General features: G+C 36.2%; 2 long non-coding RNA genes across 2 annotated transcripts; both read left to right on the forward strand.

Moving 5' to 3' along the window:
- The first annotated feature begins 4,617 nt into the window (after nt 1–4,617).
- LOC118481296 lies at nt 4,618–5,074 on the forward strand. Its single transcript, XR_004865322.1, has 3 exons — nt 4,618–4,721; nt 4,807–4,906; nt 5,025–5,074. It is a non-coding gene; the product is annotated as an uncharacterized LOC118481296 (long non-coding RNA).
- A 547-nt stretch (nt 5,075–5,621) lies between these two features.
- LOC110870294 lies at nt 5,622–6,056 on the forward strand. The gene is made up of 3 exons (XR_004865323.1): nt 5,622–5,684; nt 5,782–5,866; nt 5,968–6,056. It is a non-coding gene; the product is annotated as an uncharacterized LOC110870294 (long non-coding RNA).
- The last annotated feature ends 16,396 nt before the right edge of the window (nt 6,057–22,452 follow it).

A 22,452-nucleotide genomic window follows, 5' to 3' on the forward strand; every position in this document is an offset into this window, starting at 1 on the left:
ATGAGCTTAATTTAAAATAAATTTTAATGTTTAATGAGCTTAAAATAAATAAATTGTTAAAGAAAATTAAGAGAAACTTAAAAAAATCTACTTAATAAATAAAATGTCAAAATGTTAAAAGACTTAAAGAGAAACTTAAAAAATTCTACCATATAACATTAAACAAAATAACTATTAATTATAATATTTACTAGACCTACAATTTAAAAGATTTTATCAGAGTCCTTAGCTTTGGTGGGCCAAATGAAAGGTAAAAGGAAAACTAGGCAGATGGGCCCAAAAGCAATGCAAACAAAAAATATCGATGCTGTTTCAAAAATTAAAAGTTGACTAGGACAGGTTTCGATCTTGAGTTTCAGGTAAAACCAAACGGGCGTCCAACCAAGTCAGCTACATTAAAACATTGAAATTAATTGGGTTTCTATATATGTATATAAAAAAACGAGATTTTTTTGGGCCCTAAAAGGTTTTGGGCCCTGTTCGGTGGCCCACCCTGCACACCCTTTGGGCCGGCCCTGCATACAATCATATAGATCTCCACTAGGCAACAATGCATATACACCAATTCAGGAAGAAAACCAATAAATCTGAGAAAACCCTCATTGGGGGAATCGAACCCAGAACCTAAGGGTCCCTAAGTCTTCACTCTTAAGATGTCACTAGGCTATAATGCTATGAACCGAATTACGGAATAAAAATAAAAATGGATTTGAAAAAGAATAATAAGCATTTAAATTTAAATAAATACGTCAATATTTTTTATTTGTTGAAACGATAAGTCAAAATAGGATAAGCATATGAAAATGGAGGTCGCCGTCCCCAACCAACCACAACGTGCATGACTGAAAGAGAATTATGTGACAAATCCTTCCACCAACAACTCTTAATCTTGGGGCCGGTACTCTTTGTACTTTTAAGTGTCTTCTTCCACTCATAACATTCATCACAAGTCCACAAATACAACAGTTTAGAAAAGCAATATTGGGTTTTAATAATTTAAAAATAACCACTAATAGTCTTAACTATTAACATATTAGTCTTTAATGAACTCTGACTAACAGAACCTTAACGTCGTTAGTCTTCGGTCTCCGAAAAAAGCTTCATAAAGGTCTAAGGTCTGATGTAAAGTTACAAAGAGATTTGCGACGAAAATGTTGAGTTTTCTGGCCAAAAAGTTAAGTTTTCCAACCGCCTTAATAATTATGACCTTTACTAGAAAAAGATTCCTAAAATGTTCGTAATAAGGTTACAAAGAGGTTGAGTTTTCCGACCAAAAATGAGTTTTCCGACAAAAAAAAAAGAGTTTTTCGACAAAAAAAGAGTTTTTTTGGCCAAAAACGTTTTTTCGGCAACCGAAGTTTAATGGTGTTAGTGTTCTCAGTTCTGTTAGTCAGGGTCTATTAGAAGCAATGTTAATAGTTGAGACTGTCAGGGGTTATTTTTTAAGTTGTGACTATTGAGAGCTGTGATTATTAAATTCTAATATTCCTATAGAAAATTAGTAAATTTTATCAAGAGGTGTGGATTTTGTCAGTATCAGTTCGGTTTATTACGATATCTATACGATATCGACACTTGGTATCGCAAAGGAAAGATAAAATCAAAAAATAAAGTAGTGATATGCTATAAAGGACATCGTCAGGTGTTTTTCATCAAACTTGAAAACATGTAGAACGAATATCGGTAACGATTCTGATAGTGTTGATACCATTACCATTGTAATTCAGATAAAATATAGATGATTGGAAAATGAAAGTAAACTTGAGTGATCTAATTAGAAAAAAAAAATTGTTAATAACCTCATTAAAATAATCATAAAGCTTGGTTACTATTTTACAAATTTATCCTACCTCACAACTTGGTTTAAAAAATTATACTGAAATTTAGATGAAAATAGCATATCATAAGGACATATTCACAATTTTATAAAAAAATCTTAAAAGCTATAGAAATATACAAACAATGTTCTTAAAAGTTACAAGAGAAGAACAATAATGTTCAAATCTAATTATAAAAACAAAATAACAAATTTAATAAAAAAAAACAAAATTCAAGTGGAAAAAATAATAATAAATTACAAACCCGATTCTTAAACAAAATACAAGTAGAAAAAAATAATGATAATTTACAAACCCTATTCTTCACAACGCATTAAACAGTAGGGTCTTTATATAATTATATCACACCACTTAATATTAATTATTATTATTGTTATTATAGTAGTTAATAGCTACTAAAAAATAGTTTTAAACATAAAATGACGAGTAAATGTCTTTAACATACCAATTCATCTAGTAGTTAATAGCCTTGAACATAAAATGACGAGTAAATGTCTTTTAAGTTTGAACAGCCTAATAAAAAAAGTAAATTACAAGTTTTATCCTTTATCTATACATCATTTTTCCGACACTGTCATTTGGCGTAAAAGTTGACAATGGTTGTATTTAGTGTTTCAAAATCTTAAACGTTATATCCTTTAAGCCTAACTCAATTAATTTTTTTTTGATAAATTATATTACAAAAGGGTAATTTGGTCTTATTACTCATTTTTTAATACTACTTAAAAAAATAAACAAAATATATATACAAATCTCTCTCTCTCTTTACCACTCTCTCTCAACTCTCTATCTCTGACTTTACCCACCATCATCACCGCACCCAAATCACCACCACAACCAATGTTTTAAAAACCAGTTTTTAAATCAAACTGGATTAGGTTAAAAAATGGTTCAACCGGTTGAACCAGGTTGTACCGAGTGGTTCAACCAGGTTAACTACCTAACTCTATAATTTCATAAATTACAACATCAACTCAAAAGTTAATCTAAAAATGCATAATTACATATTAAAAGATGATCAAAAGTAAATCCATAATAAATAAATATTCAAAAGATAATCGAAAATCATTCAATTTTCCAACAAGCTCTTTTAAATGAGGCGTACGATATGTTTAAGCCATTTGAGTGTTGAATACATCATGTTCATGTTCGCATAAAATATGAAATTCACTATTATCGTCATTCTCATCAACTAGAGGATAACTATTTTCGTTTCATACAATATTAAATAAGAACTTTAGTTACTAACAATCACAATATATAAAAATTACGTAAGATAAGTAACATATATAATAAAAATAAGTAACAACTCAAACTAAAATAACCCTGGGTCAGTACCGGTATTACGTTTCAAACCGGTATACCGGATTTTACCGCCGGTACAAACCTTATGCCGATTCACTTATTTACCGGGGTGTTTCGTACCAGATTTACATCTGGAAACGGTAATACCGGTATAACCGACCGTAACTACCGGTTTTTAAAACATTGACCACAACCACCCTCTCTCTACTAGACTACCACCACCATCACCACCTCCACCGGAACCCTAACCCCAACCTTGCAAACAACCACAAATCAACAACCATCACCGTTAAACTCACCACCCTATCCACCGTCATCCACCATAACCACCCCCACCGCTAAACCCTAGACCCAACAACCTGGAAACAACATAAATCCACATTTTTCCATGTCGACCTGGAACCCGTCAAATCCGGATCATTTCCCACAGTCACCTTAGGTTTTTCCATGTCGATTTCAACTTGATGGTATTCATACCATCTTTAGAAATGATAACAGATAGGTAGAGAGAGAGAGAGAACCAAGAGGTAGAGAGAGAGGAGATAGAGAGAAAGGAAGTTTAGAAAAAGAAAGATGTTTTATTTATTTATATACTTTATTTTTTTATTTTTACGCAAATAACCCCATGATATAATTTATTTACCAAATAGTCCTCAGGAAGGTGAAATGACAAGAATACCCTTATGTGCAAAGGCACATGACTTGGTTTAACCAAAAATTTTAACTGGGTTAGGCTAAAAGGACATACCGTGCAAGATTTTGAAACATTAAGTACAAAACTTGTCAACTTTCGCGTCAAAGGACAGCGCCTGAAAAAAGATGTATAGATAAAGGACAAAACTTGTAAATAACTCATAAAATAAACAGTTTTAAACATAAAATGACGAGTAAAGGTCTTTAACGTACCTATTCATCACATCTATACTTTCTATAAAAGGAGAAATCCAAGTGACATAAGAAAAACTGATGTGTCAGCATGAGAGGGTGTCCAACAAGGCTTTTCCTATCTCATTATTACATCATAAAGCCTAATATTAAATGACTTTAAAATTCAAAGTTGGCCCACATCAAACCACTGCCTTGTGTATTTTCAAATTTTAAAGGTCTGGCCCACATTCTAATTCTAAAGTGCAACCACTGCCCATCTACGAGAAAGTAGCAGCTGGTTCCTTTGGAAAATGTATACTTAGCAGCAGCAGATGTTGTTATCTTCCGTAATACTTTTAGATCAACGGATGTTTAACGCTAATTACTGGGAAATTCAAATTTAAATATGCATGAGAATAAATAATTAGCAATTAATGCATGTCACTCAGATTCAAACTCCTGTCAATCATGCTTCTTATATAAGGCTTTTCTTCTCATTTCCCTCTTCATATTTCTTCTCTGATTTTGAAATTTGAAATTTAATCACAACCCGAATTCTGAATTAGAAGCATGTCAATATCAGTTGACAGTAATAATATTAGTTTTGTTAACGATTTGAATCCTGCTAAGGATATGTGGAACATGAAGGCGAGAATTATACGAAAATGGAATCAGGGTTACAAAATGGAGATCATCTTCATTGATGAGAAGGTAATTTATATCTCTGCTTTTCCGTTTTATTTTAGAAAATGTAGTGTTGTATGCTAAAAACATAATTTCTTTAAATGTCCTTCAGGGTGCTAAGATTCAAGGAGGTATTAAGAGTCATCTGATACCTGTTTTTGATGGGCAGCTGCAAGAAGATGCTGTTGTGATTCTTTCGAAGTTTGGTGTTGGTGAGAATAAAGATTTATATAAAGTAGTATTGCAGCCTTATAAAATCAACTTTTATAGATTCACAACTGTTACTCGTGTGAGAGATTGGCAAGATGTTGAGTATGGTTTCAATTTCAGAGCTTATGAAGATATTCTTCAAGGAGAGGCGTTAAACGCTTTGAGTGTTGGTAATGTATATTTTTGTAATCATGTCTTGCTCGTATAATATTAGAGACTTTTACTTATATTCTTGTATAATGTGATCATGTAGATGTTGCTAGATCTGTGATTTCTTGTGGAGATCTTGAAATCTTTGATCGACCTCCAAAGGAGACTAAGAAGTTGAATTTCGATATTGGAGATTTGGAGTAAGTTGTTGTTTATATGTTCAGTCATGTAGTGATCATAAAATGTATTTAATGATGTTAATAAATAAGATGAAGAATGTTTGTATTTAATGTGGGATCATGTAATGGTAATAAATGAGGTTTATATTGTTTGTATGTAATGCTGAATCATGGTAATAAATGAGGTCTACAGTTTATTCTTAGTGAATATAGTATTGAAATTGAAACCATTTGCTACTTTACTAAATGTTATAGTTTTCCTGATTTATTTTCTGTTTTTATTCATTCAATGTTGTTTTGATATGAATATTCTTTTCATGTAGTGGTAAGGTTTTGCGGTGTACTATGTGAAATGATTATGCTCTGCAGATTAAGGACTTCATTTCTAAAGTCCCACCTCATGAGCATGTGATGGCCGTTATACAGCATGGAAAGTGTAAGGAATGGAAAGGTATTTTTGTTACTTTCTGCAAATCATAACTATACTGTTTATTTCTGGCAATATAAAGACAGGTATACATTAAATATCTATATACTTTTCCGTGTAGGTGAATATACTGTTCAAAGTGACAAGTTTGCAACACGAATTTTTCTGAATCAAGAAATTGATGAAGTTGATGAGCTAAGGAGGAGGTAATTGTTAACATAATTTCTATTATATATAGATGGTAAAGTCAAATACTTGGTTTCATGTCATTTGTATACTAATTCTAATCATTTGTGGTATTCAAAAGGCATATATTGAAGTTCGGACAAGGGAGTAGTTCTACTTCTCAGACGATACTATCGTCTCAGAGTATTTTTCCATTACATAAAGAATTTGTAACTGAAGGTGTTAAGAAACAGTTGACGAGATTAGCGAGATAGAAGAGATTTCACTTCTTTGTATATAGTTTGGTTATTTTTTTGGTTTGTCACCTGCGTGTTTTTATATGAAGTGTGTTGGGTTTTTACAGGAAGTGTCTTGTGTTGTGGTTGCGACAATTAAGATTGTGCAAGAAGAGTATGGTTGGTTTTATGCTGCCTGTCGTAAGTGTTTCAAGAAGGTGATGGGTAAAAGTGAATACTTGCAGAATGTTGAGAATGTTTCAGATGATATTCTTCGATTGCCTGCGACTTCTCTGGTTTGTATCAGATGTCATACTGAATGTACATCGATCACCACAAAGTAAGCAATGATGATTATTTAGAGTTATATTTATATAAGTAACATTCTAAGACTCATATTTGAATATAGTTTTGCAGTTTACTTAGTTAGTTGTCTATATTTTAGGTTCAAGGTGCAAGTGCGGGTGCAGGATGAGAGTGGTAGTGTTTCTTTTGTTATGTTTGATAGAAATGTTCAGAAGTTTCTTGGATTAGCAGCGAGTGACATAAGAGAGAGGCAGGTTAAGGCCAATGATACTGGATTCCCTCATGAGATATTTCGATTGGTTGATAAGAAGGTTGCTTTTAAGATTGATGTTTCAGAGTTCAATCTTAAAAATGACTATCGTGCTTATACTGTGCAAAAAACAACCGAGGATCCAGTAATAATTGCTGAGTTGGTTGGTGGAGATGGTAATGGTGATGAAAATACTGATTAGGTAGCATATAAAATTACTCTTTCAATCTATTTATTTTTCTTTTGAGTTTTAAACACTAGATTGTGTACTTTTTTATATGATATCATATATTATGATCCTTTAGGTTACTCAAGAGGTAGCTGACGTTAAAGACGTTAACCTTTCAGACTCTTCTCAGGTGTCTGATGAACGAACTTCAAGGGTGAGTATTTATTTTTAAAGTATGTTTAGTACGTTTAAAAAGAGTTCATTATTTTATTAAATGAGATCAATAGTTGTTTTGTGATCTGTTGGAAGGATGTTGTCTCTGTTACGGCCGACTCTTCAGTCGTTGAAGTTGAAAAGGATTCTGGATCAAGTCCGAATGGAAAGCGGATGGCTCAAGATGCTGATGTTGCCAACGTTGGTGAGCTATCCACTAATGTGAGAAGAACCCGGAAGAAGCTGACTAAGGTTAACTATTAGATGCTTATGAAAAAACAATTGTTATGAGAGATAAGTAGGAACCACTTATTTTTGAAGAATCCTTGTGGTTTTTATTTATGTCTGTTAACTGTTGTTTTAACAAACCGTGGTTAAAAGTTTTGTTTGTAATAGCTACAATGATGAATATGTTATGTAATGTCTATTGGTTGAATATCAAGTAAGGTTAACCTTTATTATACATGTTTGGTGATATTGATGGACTGGATAAGTAGTAGGGTTGTATATTATTGTAAGATTGATGAATGAAAATTTGATCAATTGTTTAGTCTGAAAACTGTTGGGGTCTGAGATACGTTAACATCTGTTAGAGGCTAAGCACTGTTATAGTATGCTAACATCTGTTAACCCCTAAGCAGTGTTAAAGATCTGTTAAAGGTTAAGCACTGTTATAGGGTGATTCAACAGACTATATGAGCTGTTGATCATCATCCGTTAAACATCTTATATTATAAATCTTTTGTTCAATTGTGTAATATCTGTTGGTGCATAGCAGAACTTAGGTTCATCATACATTTTGCTTTATCAGCAGAGGTTATAGCGTGCTATAACGTGCTAACATCTGTTAACCCTTAAGTACTGTTAAAGATCTGTTAAAGACTAAGCACTATTATAGCGTGCTTCAACAGACCTTATGAGCTGTTGATCATCATCTGTTAAAGATCTTATATTATAGATCTTTTGTTGAATTGTCTAATATCTGTTGGTGCACAACAGAACTTAGGTTCATTATACATTTTGCTTCATCAGCAGAGCTTCTCTTTAGCAGACTTTTGCTTCAGCAGTCTTTGTGTTAACAGACCTTTCGGTTCATCATCAGAGTTTGTTTGCCTCATGTGCTGAGGTTGTTTCGTTTAAGTAACAGACTTTTCTTTTAACAGTGATTGTCTTCAACAGATGTTTTGGTTTGTAAAGTTTAGTGAAACAGATGTTGAGTTTGTCCCTTTGGTAGGAGCAGTTTTTAAAATACTGTTATTTGTAATTCCAATTTGTATACTATTTTATTAATTTTGAGTGTTATATTTCTTTTTGTTGATTGACCGGGTAATGTAATTGAAAATAGTAATGTTTAGATGCAAACTATAGTAATTTTTACTTAAAAAATATAAAAAGGTAAAACCACAGTTTTGAAAGTATATACTAAGACTACATAACTTCATTCCTAAGTTAGTTTCCAAACAAGAAATTTGTCCATCAAACATGTAAACTAAAACATAAATTATACAAGGCTGAAAAGGTGTTCAAAGATCATGTCAACAAACTTCAAAGTGTATTTTATCTCCTCTTACACTTTTTTCTTCGACTATCTCAAACCTCAGCTTTTTCCCCACAGATATTCCCGTTTCATCCATGATACGCTGCCAGTCTGTATGCATCACTAGATGGTTGTTGTCGTCAGGTGTTCTAGGATCTCTCCTAACAACCAGCTGTACCAAAAACTTCACATGAACAAATGACAACACAGCTTTACGGTAATCATTTAGCTGGTGTTCTCGAACAAAGTTCCTCAGTATTGCATGTAAAGGAAAATTTTTCCTTTAGTTATTCATTCAAAATAGCATATACTTTAAGTAATAACAGATAGATCCAAGATTATAAGTAAAATCAACTATATTAAAAGTGGATATGTAAATACCAAGCTGTGTGTCTGTAAAACATGGTATTCAAACTGTTTTTTATAATGTGGACGCCTTTTGCGGTGTTGGTGATTGGTACGGCTGCAGTGATGTTTTGTCTCTCCGTGAAGTGCAATCCCATCTTTGTTAAAAACCTTCACAGTAAAGTTAAAGTCGTCTTTAGGAGTACTTCCCATCCATTGAAACAGCAGTTGGCAGCTTTCCTCAATATCATTTTCGAAGCAAAAAGTTGTCCATCCTGGTCCCATAAAACCAGCAGCTAATCCCTTTTTGTTTTCAGGAGAGAAAACATAATGGACATCAACTTTACTACTCTGCTTTGGTCCATGTACTTTGGCAACCAAGTTATCAGTTTTTAATCTCCTTTGCGACAACAGCTTCAGCAAATCGTGTGGTAAATGCTATAATTTTCATAAATTTTAGAAATGTCATATTAGATTTTATATAGGATACAAAATATAAATTAGAAGTTTTGGTAACAGTTCAAAAGATACGCTGGCAATATATAAAAATAAGTAGGAATTTTTAACCTGCTTGCAGTATGTTTCTTCTTCAGCCTGTATCAAGCATCCATGAACATAATCTCTGTTCGATCCATCTTTTCTAATCTCCAATCCCTCATTGTCCAAAACATTTATCTCAAATTTTGCTTGCTTCAATTTTTTTAAACACAGCTTGTCTATGTTGTTATTTCTATAAGTTTCAACGAACCGGGTCCATTCTGGCCCGTTTATCCTCTTACTTTTATGACCGATGCTCTGTACTGCAATCTTATACTTAAACCCCGTATAATCAACCAACTTTATCACTTCACACTTTTTTGGTAATTGGTTAGCCATTATCTTTGGACGTATCTATGTATATAAAATACACAATATTTAATATATCTTTAATTATATAAATACAATTTTTAGCATACAATTGTGATTTGAGCTAATTTGTTCTAAGAATATAGCTTACCAATCCCTCATTTAGGTCTGCCAATTGAGAGACGTTGATAATTATCATAAACTCCATCTGAAAGTAAAAAAATACAATAACAGTTAAATACTATAATATAAAATCAATTGTATCTGAAAAGCATTCTATTTAAGGTATAAAAAAATATCCAACACTGTCTATGACCAAACTTATATGTTGTGTATTTCAATATGGTCCTACAACCAACAATATGAATCTAACACTGTGTACTTAAATGGAATGAATCAAAATGTAACTAAATAGGTTGATATAAATCTTATTATAAAATCAAGAAAATAAGTTCATATAAGTTTATCTATTTTAACATCAGTAGATTATGATTTTGATGTTTATATAATTTGAAATGAGGAAATTGAAAGGAACATGTTAAAGCATACCTATAAAATACACAAGAGAACAAAAAAAATACCTGATCTAAAACTTCAAAATTCAAAGTCGTCAAGTCTGAGGAGGAAGAAATTGTAGAGTTTTTTCCCCGGAGAAGAAGATGTGAGATTGTATTGGGATTGTTGAAAATAAGATATTTATCTATTAACTTCTAATTGTTTATTTATTTAACTTATAATAATCTTTAATATCGGGATTTAAAAACTATTTTTAATTATATAAATATAAATATATTAAATTAATAGATAAGTTTTTCGTATTTACCAATATAAATTTATATTCAAACAGTAGTTATTGTTGTCTAAAAATTGCGATATTTCAATGTAAAAGGGGGTAAAGTATAAATTTTACAAAATTTAATGTCAACCAACCAGTGTAAATGTAACATCTGTATTAACTCCATTTAATATACTTTTCAACTCCATTATTGAATATAAGCTCCAGAAAAGATATTCGAAAGTTTTCTCAAATAACTTTCTTATCAAAATCGGTAAGGTTCTATTCCATATTATATATTACATGCTATAAAATCAAGTATTGTTTTTTTTTGAATTTATTGTTTGTATTATATATGTTAGATTAATTATTATTTGATGTTATGAGTATGTGTTTGTCACTGACGGCGTTTCATATTCTCTCTTGAAGCAAATAATAGTTTCTGTAATCAGGTGTATTTTTATTGATTAAATACTGCATTAACTTAAATGAAGTTACTGATAGCATTCTCTGTCACAATTTGTGCATGCATCTTCGTGATGTTGTCTTCTACATTACGATTGATAAATCAACTATATAATTTTCTAAAACGCTCATTTGCTTAATTGTTGTGAGAGATGATGATTTTCGTTTTGTGCTTTGTTTTTATAATACCTTAAGTGTGTGAATATAACACTTGATTTTTATAATAACTTGTAAATTTAAATTGTTTATTTGCAGATATGAAACTATCTAATCAAACACCATCCTTTTTACAATTCCTTAATGAAGATGATATTATATTTTTGGTATGTTTTTTAACTTTCTTGCTACTATTAGGAATCTACGTTAATTCTTGATGTAAGATGTTTGTTAAATACTGTTGCAGAATATACCACTTGATTTTCAGACTCTGTTGTGGGGCAAGGAGGTCCCGTATGGGCGACTCGTAAAGTTAGTTGATGGTGACAAATCATGGTTAGTACGAGTAAAGAAGAGAGATGATCATTGTATATTTACAGATGGATGGACAAAGTTTGTTAGAGATTGTTGTTTGAAAACGAAAGATGCTGTATTGGTGAAAGCTATTGGACATTTGTCGTTCGTTGTCTCATGTTTTAAAGAAAAAGTGTACGAGAACTCTTTCATTTCAGCAAATATTAGCCCTGAAGTTGTAATGACTGTAAGTAACGATATATTATTTCGTTACTTACTCTAAATATTTTATGCTATCTCAACAGCTTGCTAACATCTATTTGCCCTTTTAACGTCTGTTTCCTTATAATCTTAACATCTGTTGACTAACCTTTTTAACTTCTGTTGACTAAGTCTTTTAACCTCGTGTCACAACCCGATTTCCACACGTTTCACCGGTGGGCCCGGTGGGGGATTACCGTGACGTCGTTGGCAACAATATAGTCAAACCACACAATATTTAAATGCACAGCGGAAGCATAAAGATAGATATATTTCAACCATCATATGTAATATCCAAGTATCACAAGTAGTCGAAATAATCCACAGGGGATCAAAAATAGGAAATAATGTTCAACAGATAATGGCATCCCAAGCTTGCGAGACTCTAACGATGCTAAGGAATGGCCAGCCTATTTCGTGTAGAACCTGCATTTAATCTTTTTGGGGAAAATACGCCAGTTTACACTGGTAAATACATTCAACCGACACTTTTGTAAAAGGTTTAATAAAATTGATTTAAATGCACAAGGCACAAACTTTTATAACTTGGGATAATTAATCAAATCTAATCTTGTAAAAGAATTACATGTTCGTTATGCGTTCAGTTGCCCGGTTCGTGCCGGGTTTAAGGTTAATTGACACACCACATAGTATAAAACCGCGGCGGGAAAACCAACGGTTAAACCTTTATAAGTATGGACACACTGTCGGGTGTACGCCTACACCCGCGTGTCAAGGTCGTGGCCATTTCGTAAAATGATGCCAAGGATATCCGGGACATGGTCATTAAACTCCCAAAGGCGTAAAACCAACAAAACAAATTTCTAAACAGGTCACATTGATAATACCCAACTACTAATGAGTTAGGGTCAACTGCCCGACCAAGCGGTATTTTATATACCATATCCCAAGCCCGTATAAGGGGAAATAAGTTAAAAGTATTTACCTGAGCAAGTAATAACCACAACAAGCAAATGCAAGTATCTTTTACTGTTCTCCTATTCTGGAACGAAGGTTTATAATAACCTATTAGAATCCTAACGGGTCTTTAATTTAGCCTAAGCTTAGACCGGTTAGTTTCAAAGGATAAATACGGTTTAATCGCATGAAAGGCGAAAACCGAGAATGGAATGTGGTTTGGCCCCAACAAGTTCGGAGACTTGTATATTATGGGTAAACTAAACACATTCTGAATTTTGAGGTAAAAACATCAAGGTTGGACCCGTTTCGGCTAATTTATGTAAACTAGTTACATAAACCGGACCGAACGCGTAAATGGCTTAACGGGTAACCGTAAGAGTCCTACACAGGTTTCCTAAGTCAATATGCTCTAAAGAGGTTGAGGTATCAGTAGGATACCTTCCATTATGCCCATAATGAGTTTAATCCCAATATACGCCCCGTAGGGGTATTTTGGTCATTTAAAAGAGATTTCCAGGTTTAACAGGAAATCTGAGTTTTCTGAACAGGTTATAAAGTTAAAAATACTTTATTTATTATTTAAAATCAGTAGCAACTGGATTCGGGTCAAAATACCATGTAGAACTCGTTTTATGTTCGAAAAGGGTACATTCGGTATTTACCGAATCAATGCCATAACCGAAGGTTATGCGAAGGTTAAAAATAATTAAAAATCTATTAAAATCCCAAAATATTATATTACATCAGGGTGTAAAAGGTTTGGTTTCGAAATTTGGGTTTAGATAGGCTTTATGCTAATTGCGCCGTTTAATTATTAAAGTTTTCTTAATTGCGCTATTTAGCATAACTCCTATTCTAAACCTCGGATTGACATGAAATTTTAGGGATATGTTTAGAAATCAGTAACTAAGGTTACTGTCCTTTCACATATCCAAAATTCTCGTTTTAAAGGCAAAAGGGCATTATGGTCAACTTTTAAGCATATAACGGAAATGTGCAAATGACTCGGACAAGCAACGAACCAGCCACAGAGGGTTATACCATCATGTAACCTGGTCCTAAGAGAGTCCTAAGGCATATCTAAATCATACCAAATCGGGTCAGAACTGAAGTCAAAGCAAAAGTCAAAGTTTTGCGACTTTCGGTTCCGAACCGGGTCAAAACAGTAAATGGTCGGATCAAACAAGCCTAGACCAGTTATAATACTTATTATCATGTTATATGAGTGATAAAACAGGTTACATGCCATCTACATTGTTAATTATGCATTAAATCGAAAATTAGCATTCTGTTGACTTTTTCTAAGCAACTTTGACCCGACATTTGGACTAGTTAAAGTGGGAATCAGAGGGAGCCCTTTTAAGGGTTTAATGCCCACATAATTACCAACATGTAACTACCTTTGATTCGACTAATCACTGGACCATTTGTGATTAACCGTTAAGTCAATCGTTAATTACGACGGATTGACTTTTAAGCTATAACTAAGCAAAAACTTAACTAAGATGGGTTAGGCACACTTATTGAAGTCTAGTGAACAACCAGAGATGCTTAGAGAGGACTCTTGTGCTCTAGAAAGCTCCAGGAGTGAAGAAATGAGGTATGATTATTTGTTACAACATGAGTGGCCTTTTATAGCAATCTTGGATGAATTAGGTCATGACAACAAGGTCTACAAGGGTTCCCTGATCATCAACATGTGTCCCTGAGTGCTAGGGGTCGTTTAGGGGGCGCCCATGCTGCTCATAATGGCCCCTAAGTCGGTTAAAACAGCAAACAGTGCTTCTGTCCACGTTTTCTACATCTGTGCCATTGACGCGGCCCGCGTAAGGGTCCTCTTAACCTTTACGCGGCCCGTATGAATCCTTTTGTCAGAGCCTATATCTTTCACTGTCAGCGCGGCCCACGTAAAGCCCTTTGCAACCTTTATGCGGCCCGCCTGAGGCCTGCTGTAAGATTTTCAAATCTTTTTCAATTATTACCGTCGGCTCTTGGCGTTTCAAAGGGGTAACTTTGCATTTTGGGCCTCTCTTATTTACGTATAAGGGCCTCGCGACTTTTACCCATCCTATAAATCCTTGGTTAGTTTGTTATTGCCCGAAAAGTCATAATTTTCAATGTTTGACGCTTTTCACCCCTCGCATACGAATTTGATCATAACTTTCTCATTTTATAACGGAACGTGATGGAATTTATATCGTGCATTCTAGTGAGCATATTTTATCGTTACAAAGCCTCGGGTTTGTTAAAGGGTCACTCAGAGGTATGACTTAAACATGTTGACACATTTAACCCCAGTAGTTTGTAATCTCTCACTTTCTTCCACATTTCGTTCCGTATGATCCATGATTCATTCGTTCGAAGGTACGAGCATTATTTAGGGTTACTGTAAAGTATATTTATCCCTTGTTGACATTTTGAATCCTTAAATTCACATACTTTCTATGTTTGTCAACCTTAGTCCTTCTGTAGTATTTATTACCACGTGTGAACTTATGACACGTGTCAATACATTATTGGACACAAATTTTCGAGGTGTTACATCCTCACCCCCTTAAAAGAAATCTCGACCTCGAGATTTATTGAAACAATTAAGGGTACTTTTCTTTCATCGTGGACTCTACCTCCCATGTATACTCGGGACCTCTACGGGCATCCCATTTTACCTTTACAATCGGTATATACTTCCTTCGAAGCTTCTTAACCTGTTGATCCTCGATCGACAACGGTTTTTCAACAAACTTTAAGCTCTCATCGATGTGTACATCTGTATGTGGTATAACCAGTGATTCATCAGCGAAACACTTCTTTAGGTTGCAGATGTGCAACACATTGTGGATACCACTGAGCTCTTCCGGTAAGTTTAACTTGTAGGCAACCGATCCGACACGTTCGATTATCTCGAAGGGTCCAATGTATCTCGGGCTTAACTTGCCTTTCTTACCGAATCGCATCACCCCCTTCCAGGGTGATACTTTAAGCAATACCTTGTCACCTACTTCAAAGTTGAAAGGTTTACGCTTCAGATCTGCGTAACTTTTCTGCCTATCTCGGGCAACTTTCAATCGGTCGCGAATCTGGACAATCTTTTCCGTCGTTTCAAAAATTATATCAGGTCCTGTCATCTGGACATTTCCAACTTCTGCCCAACAAACGGGCGTTCTACACTTTCTACCATACAAGGCTTCGAAAGGCGCAACCTTGATGCTCGTATGGTAGCTGTTGTTATATGAGAACTCGACTAATGGTAGGTGGTTATCCCAACTACCACCTAAATCGATTACACATGCACGAAGCACGTCTTCCAACGTCTGGATTGTATGCTCACTCTGTCCGTCCGTCTGAGGGTGGTAAGCCATACTAAAGTTTAAGCGCGTATCCAAAGACTGTTGGAAACTTTTCTAAAAGTGAGACGTGTATCTGGTATCCCTATCCGAAATAATAGCCACGGGTACTCCGTGCAGAGATACAATCTTGTCGACGTACAATTGTGCCAACATGTCAGAGCTATAAGTCTCTTTAATGGGTAGGAAATGTGCTGACTTAGTCAGTCTATCAACTATTACCCATATCGTATAATTTCCCTTCCTTGTCCTTGGCAACTTGGTGATGAAATCCATCGTCACCATTTCCCACTTCCACTCGGGAAGTTCAGGCTGTTGCAGCAAGCCTGACGGCTTTTGATGCTCGGCTTTGACTTGCGCACAAGTCAAACACTTTGCTACATAGGTGGCTATAGACTTTTTCAAGCCTATCCACCAAAAGTTTGCCTTCAAATCCTGGTACATCTTGTCCGCTCCAGGATGAACGGAATATCGGGAACTGTGGGCTTCCTGAAGGATGACGTCTCGTAGTCCCCTATAAACAGGAACCCATATCCTTCCATTTAATCTCAGAATTCCGTCTTTGCCATAGGATAACTGTTCTTCAGTTACTCCTAGCTTTTCGTTAGGATAGTTAGCTTCTGACACAGCTTCCTTCTGTGCAGCTAACAATCTTTCATTCAGACTGTTCTTGATTTCAATGCTTTTGGCATTGATCCTTATCGGTTTTGCTCTTTCTTTTCTACTCAAGGCATCTGCGACTACGTTGGCCTTGCCTGGATGGTATCTTATTTCACAGTCATAATCGTTCAGAGTCTCCATCCAACGTCGCTGCCTCATATTCAAATTTTTCTGATTGAACAGGTGCTGGAGGCTCTTGTGATCAGAATAGATCACGAATTTAATGCCATACAAATAGTGCCTCCATAGCTTTAGTGCAAATACAACGGCACCCAACTCCAAGTCATGGGTGGTGTAATTCTTTTCATGCACTTTCAATTGACGTGAAGCATAGGCAATGGCCTTGCCTTTCTGTATAAGCACACATCCCATCCCGGTGTGTGATGCATCACAGTATACTACAAATTCTTCCATTCCGTCCGGCAATGTCAACACAGGAGCATTGCTCAGCTTCTGCTTAAGGATATCAAAAGCTTCTTGTTGCTTAGGGCCCCAGTTAAACTTTATATTCTTTCTAGTTAAAGAAGTTAGGGGTGCAGCAATCCTTGAGAAATTTTCGATGAAGCGCCTGTAGTATCCTGCTAGACCTAGGAAACTGCGAATCTCCGTAGGCGTATTCGGCTCCTGCCAATTCATGACGGCTTCAACCTTGGCAGGATCCACTTGGATACCATGCTCACTGACTACATGTCCAAGGAATTGGACTTCTCGTACCAAAATTCACATTTAGAGAATTTGGCATAAAGCTTTTCTTGATGAAGCAGTTTAAGAATACATCGAAGATGCTTCTCGTGGTCAGCTTGACTTTTTGAGTATATGAGGATGTCATCGATGAAGACAATGACAAATTTATCCAAGTAAGGCTTACAAACGCGATTCATGAGATCCATGAATGCGGCAGGTGCATTAGTGAGCCCAAAAGGCATCACTAGGAACTCGAAATGACCATAACGAGTCCTAAATGCAGTCTTGTGCACATCTTCGTCCTTGACCTTCAATTGATGGTAGCCTGACCTTAGATCAATCTTGGAAAAGTAGCTTGCTCCTTGCAACTGATCGAACAGATCGTCGATCCTGGGCAAAGGATACCTATTCTTGATAGTAACCTTGTTAAGCTCACGGTAATCGATGCATAGACGTATCGAACCATCTTTCTTTTTGACAAACAAGATTGGTGCTCCCCAAGGAGACGAACTAGGTCTAACAAAACCTTTGGCTAGCAGATCATCCAGCTGCATCCTCAATTCTTTCATTTATGTCGGTGCCAATCTATAAGGTGCTCTTGTAATAGGCGCTGCTCCTGGAATGATGTCGATACTGAATTCCACTTGCCTATCTGGTGGCAAACCAGGCAGTTCTTCCGGGAAAACTTCAGGGTAGTCAGAGATGACTGGAATGTCTCCAATCTTGGGTTTCTCCTCACCAATGGTCACCTGTGCCATATAAATGACACATCCCTTCTTCAAACATCTGGATGCCTTTAGCATAGACACTTGCGCAGGCAATCCATGCCGAGTATCTCCCTGAATGGTAAGTGGTTCTCCAGACGGAGTCTTGACTACCACTTGTTTCTTGTTGCACACAATCTGAGCTTGGTTATGCGATAACCGATCCATACCCAACACTATGTCGAAACCAGCTAGTTTAAAGGGTAACAGGGATAAAGGAAAAGAGTGGTTCCTAATGGATATGACACATCCATCTAACACAGTTGAGACTGTTTCCATAGTCCCATCCGCTAACTCTACCTCATAATTCACATTCAAGGCTTTCACAGGCAATTTTAACAACTCACAAAACTTACTATCCACAAAGGAGTTATCTGCTCCAGAATCAAATAATACTCTTGCGAATACATCATTAATGAGAAACGTACCAGTTATGACGTTGTCGTTCTGGATAGCCTCTTGAACATTCATCTGAAAGACCCTGGCATTGGGCTTTTTCCCTTCTTCAGCCTTCTTCACTATCTTTGGGCAGTTAGTCTTGATGCGCCCTTTTTCATTGCAACTATAACAAGTTGCATCCTTTAATTTCTTGCACTTAAGAGTCCTATGCTCAGAGGACTTGCAAATCCCACATGCTTTCAGCTGGGATTTCTGTTCATACCTGCACCTCCCGAAATGGTGCTTCTTGCAAACATTGCACTTGGGCTTATCGCCCGACTGTTGGTCATTCTTCTTGGTCTCAGACCCCTTCTTGTGGTCACGGTTCCCCTTATGCTTCTTGCTTGACCTACGTGAATTATCATCTTCACGTTTTCTTTTCTCAGTGTCAGCATTTCTCAATGATCTCTGTCTCACTGCGTCCAGTGTGAGAGATAGAGATATATCTGCTACGGATCTAAATGTAGCGGGCCGTGAGGCCTTCACGCTCGCTTTGATTTCTGGGGCCAGACCCCCAATGAAACGCGCGATCCTTTTGGGTTCCGGGGTCACAAGGTACGAAACCAACCTGGACAGGGTGTTGAAACTTGTAAGATATGCCTGGCAATCCAAGTTCTTCATGACCAGTGATAGGAAATCAGATTCTATCTTCTCGACCTCGTGTTGAGGGCAGTAGTTTTCTTTGATGAGAGCAACAAATTGCTCCCATGACATGCTGTACAAAGCAACCTTTCCTGAGGCTTGAACCAATGATCTCCACCATGCTAGGGCTTCACCCTTAAATGACTGGGATACAAACTTCACCACATCCCTCTCAGCACAACCACTTATGTCCACAACAGTGTCCATTTCGTCCAACCAGGTCATGCAATCCACAACGCCTTTTTCCCCAGTAAAATCTCGGGGCTTGCAGGAAACAAAATACTTATATGTGCAACCCTTGGCGCGAGGTGCATCATCGAACACTATTTTCTTGGGACGGACACTATTCTCATTTGATGAATCCCGATCATCATCTTTCTTAGGTTTAGAGGGTGGTTTGCTATGAGATTCAGAATGGGTTCTTGGTTTAGAGTGTGGTGCAGATTGGGTCCTACTTCGAGACTCGCTGTATTCTTCATACTGCCATTCTAAGGCCTCTTTAACAACGTTGTCTACTAACGCTTTTAATTCAGCACCCGTTATATTAACTTGGGCGTTATCATTCTCATTCTCGATTGGATGACTGTTATTTTCGCCTGAGTCAGCCATTGAAATCTTGATCTGCTACAAAAGATAATAACATAAGTCTTATTCGGGAGTTTATTATGGAATTACCCTCATTGGGTAATTCATCAACCATGGTAAACATAGACCATATCTGGTTAATTTGTTACTCACATTTATTTAGGATTTTAATATACTTATCCTAATTACAAATAATATTGTTAGTGGCACAGAAGCCTAGTCACAGGGATATTTTTATATTATAAGCCAGGATTTCAGAGAATCAAGGCATGCAGGTTTGGACATAGTCCCTTACCTTTCTGACAAGGAGTCATAGACTACAACTGTCTTTTGTCTTATATGACAATGAGTATAGCCCGTAGGCACTACATCACTAATGGATGTTTGATAAGTGATCATCTACTTGATGAGGTAAACCCATGATTTATAAATCATTAATTTAGATTTTGGGGATCCTTAGAAGGATCCTTGTGTAAAATGACACGTGTGATTTTAACAAATCACGTCTACCAGGAAGGTTAACATGTTTACAGAGGTTAACCAGAATCTGAATCTTTTAATCAGGTCTTACCATCTTGGCCGGGTCTTATAATGACACCAGGCTAGGTTTCACCATTAAGATTCCTTATTTAATAACTGGTAGGCAGATTAATTTAAAAGGAATGATTTTTTTATTTATTTCATATAACTATGCATATAATGACGGAGATGAAATTTATAACTTAACATTCCAATATATATAAAAAGTTACACACTGCCCTAAACGGGACTTTTAAAGACGAAATACCTACGTAAAGGTTATACAGAAAACAAGTCCTCGCAGGGACCAAATACAAGGATAGATGTCCGCACAGGGACTGAAAGGCAATCCCACGCAGGGACTAAACACACAATAAATGTCCACGCAGGGATTAAAACAGATAAATGTCCACACAGGGACTTGATTAAAATAGGAAATACAATAGTACATCTAGAGACTAATGATCTCGCTTCTTCTTCCCCTTTAGCAGGTTTGCTAAGCCCTTGAGGAATCCACGATTGTTCTTACGTTCTTGCTCAAAGTCTCGTTCCACTCTGTTTAAACGGTGGATGATTTCTTCCTGTTCTGGTGGGGAAAAACGCGGCTGCTGCGATAAGTGCTGAGCCGGAGTTCTATCGGGTATTGGATACCCATGAGTTGAGTATCCCATTCCCCAAGGTGTTTCATAAGGTACCTCAGGGTGAAGGGCGTGGTAGTTTGCCGCCGCTTCTATGTATGGGTCGCCACCCATATAGTTGTAGTGAGTGTGAGCTGGCTGCTCAAACGGGTTGTACGCTGTGGAACCGGCGTACGCAGGTATCGGGTTATCATAGCCGAATGGTGGCGGAGGTGGTGCAACTGGTGCAGAATTCACCTCTGCTGGGTGACTCGAAGGTCCACCCTAGGGATGGGCTATTTTTCCCAAATACCCGTACTCGTACCCGTACCGTACCCGTACCGATTTTAGGTAGGGCTGTAAACGAACCGAACGTTCAGCGAACAGTTCGTGAACCATTCGGCGGGAAGTTCGTTTATGTTCGTTCGATAAGCTTAACGAACGAACACGAACAAAAAATTTCGTTCGATAAGCTTAACGAACGAACACGAACAAAGGTCTCATTCGTTCGACTAGGTTCGTGAACGTTCGGTAATATGTTCGTTCGTGTTCGGTTTTTTATGTTTATTTTTCTAAAAGTTTTTACTGTTTTATTAATTTTTTTCTTTCCCCACATCTATTATTTCCCTCTTTCTGGCCCTCTCCCTCTTTTGATATCACGCTCCTTCATTCAGTTTATCTCCAATCGGTTGAACCCAATATTATCCATCCCTTCAATCTTTAGATGGTTATATTTAGCTACTTTCGTTGTGTACAATGTTTAAAATTAACGGTGCCTATTTAATTTTCAAAATTAAAGTTCATTTGTGTTCGTTTGCATTCGTGGTTAGTGTTCACGAACTGTTCGCGAACAACCAAAATTCCTTAACGAACGAACACGGACACAAACTTCTGTTCGTCATGTGTTCGCGAACAGTTCACGAACATCTAAATTTCCTTAACGAACGAACACGAACATAGCCTTGTTCGTGTTCGTTCGGTTCGTTTACAGCCCTAATTTTAGGTATTTGGTACATGTATCGGTACCCAGTTTTATTGATTTTGGTATTCGGTACTTTCGGTATTGGTACGGGTACGGGTAAAAACGGGTACTGGTACCGAATTCTATGTATACCTTTAAAAGTTTTTTGTATTATGTTTTATTTCATATTATGGTATTTATAGTGTACTCGTATTGATTTTACCTATATGGTACCCGTATCGTATTGGTACTTGCACCAATTTTACCTATTTGGTACTCGTACTATATTGGTACTCATGTCAATTATTTAGTACTCGTACAAGTGCTCAAAAAGTACATAAAAACAAAATGGTACCAAGCGGGTACTGTACCGAAAATACCCGTACCAGTACCCGTACTCGTACCCGTACCGTACCTATATATTTGGTACGGTATTTGGTACCTAGTTTTGTTCAATTTCGGTACCGGTATTTTCGGTACTGGTACGGGTATAGGTACGTGTAACACCTCGAAAATTCATGATCAATATTATATCGACACGTGTCATGGACTTTAAACGTGTAAGAGATTACTTTAGAGGGACTAAAGTTGACAAACAAAGAATCTACGTATGTAAAAGGATTCAAAGTGTTAACAATG

Source organism: Helianthus annuus, chromosome 8 (assembly GCF_002127325.2).
Source record: "Helianthus annuus cultivar XRQ/B chromosome 8, HanXRQr2.0-SUNRISE, whole genome shotgun sequence".
NCBI lineage: Eukaryota > Viridiplantae > Streptophyta > Magnoliopsida > Asterales > Asteraceae > Helianthus > Helianthus annuus.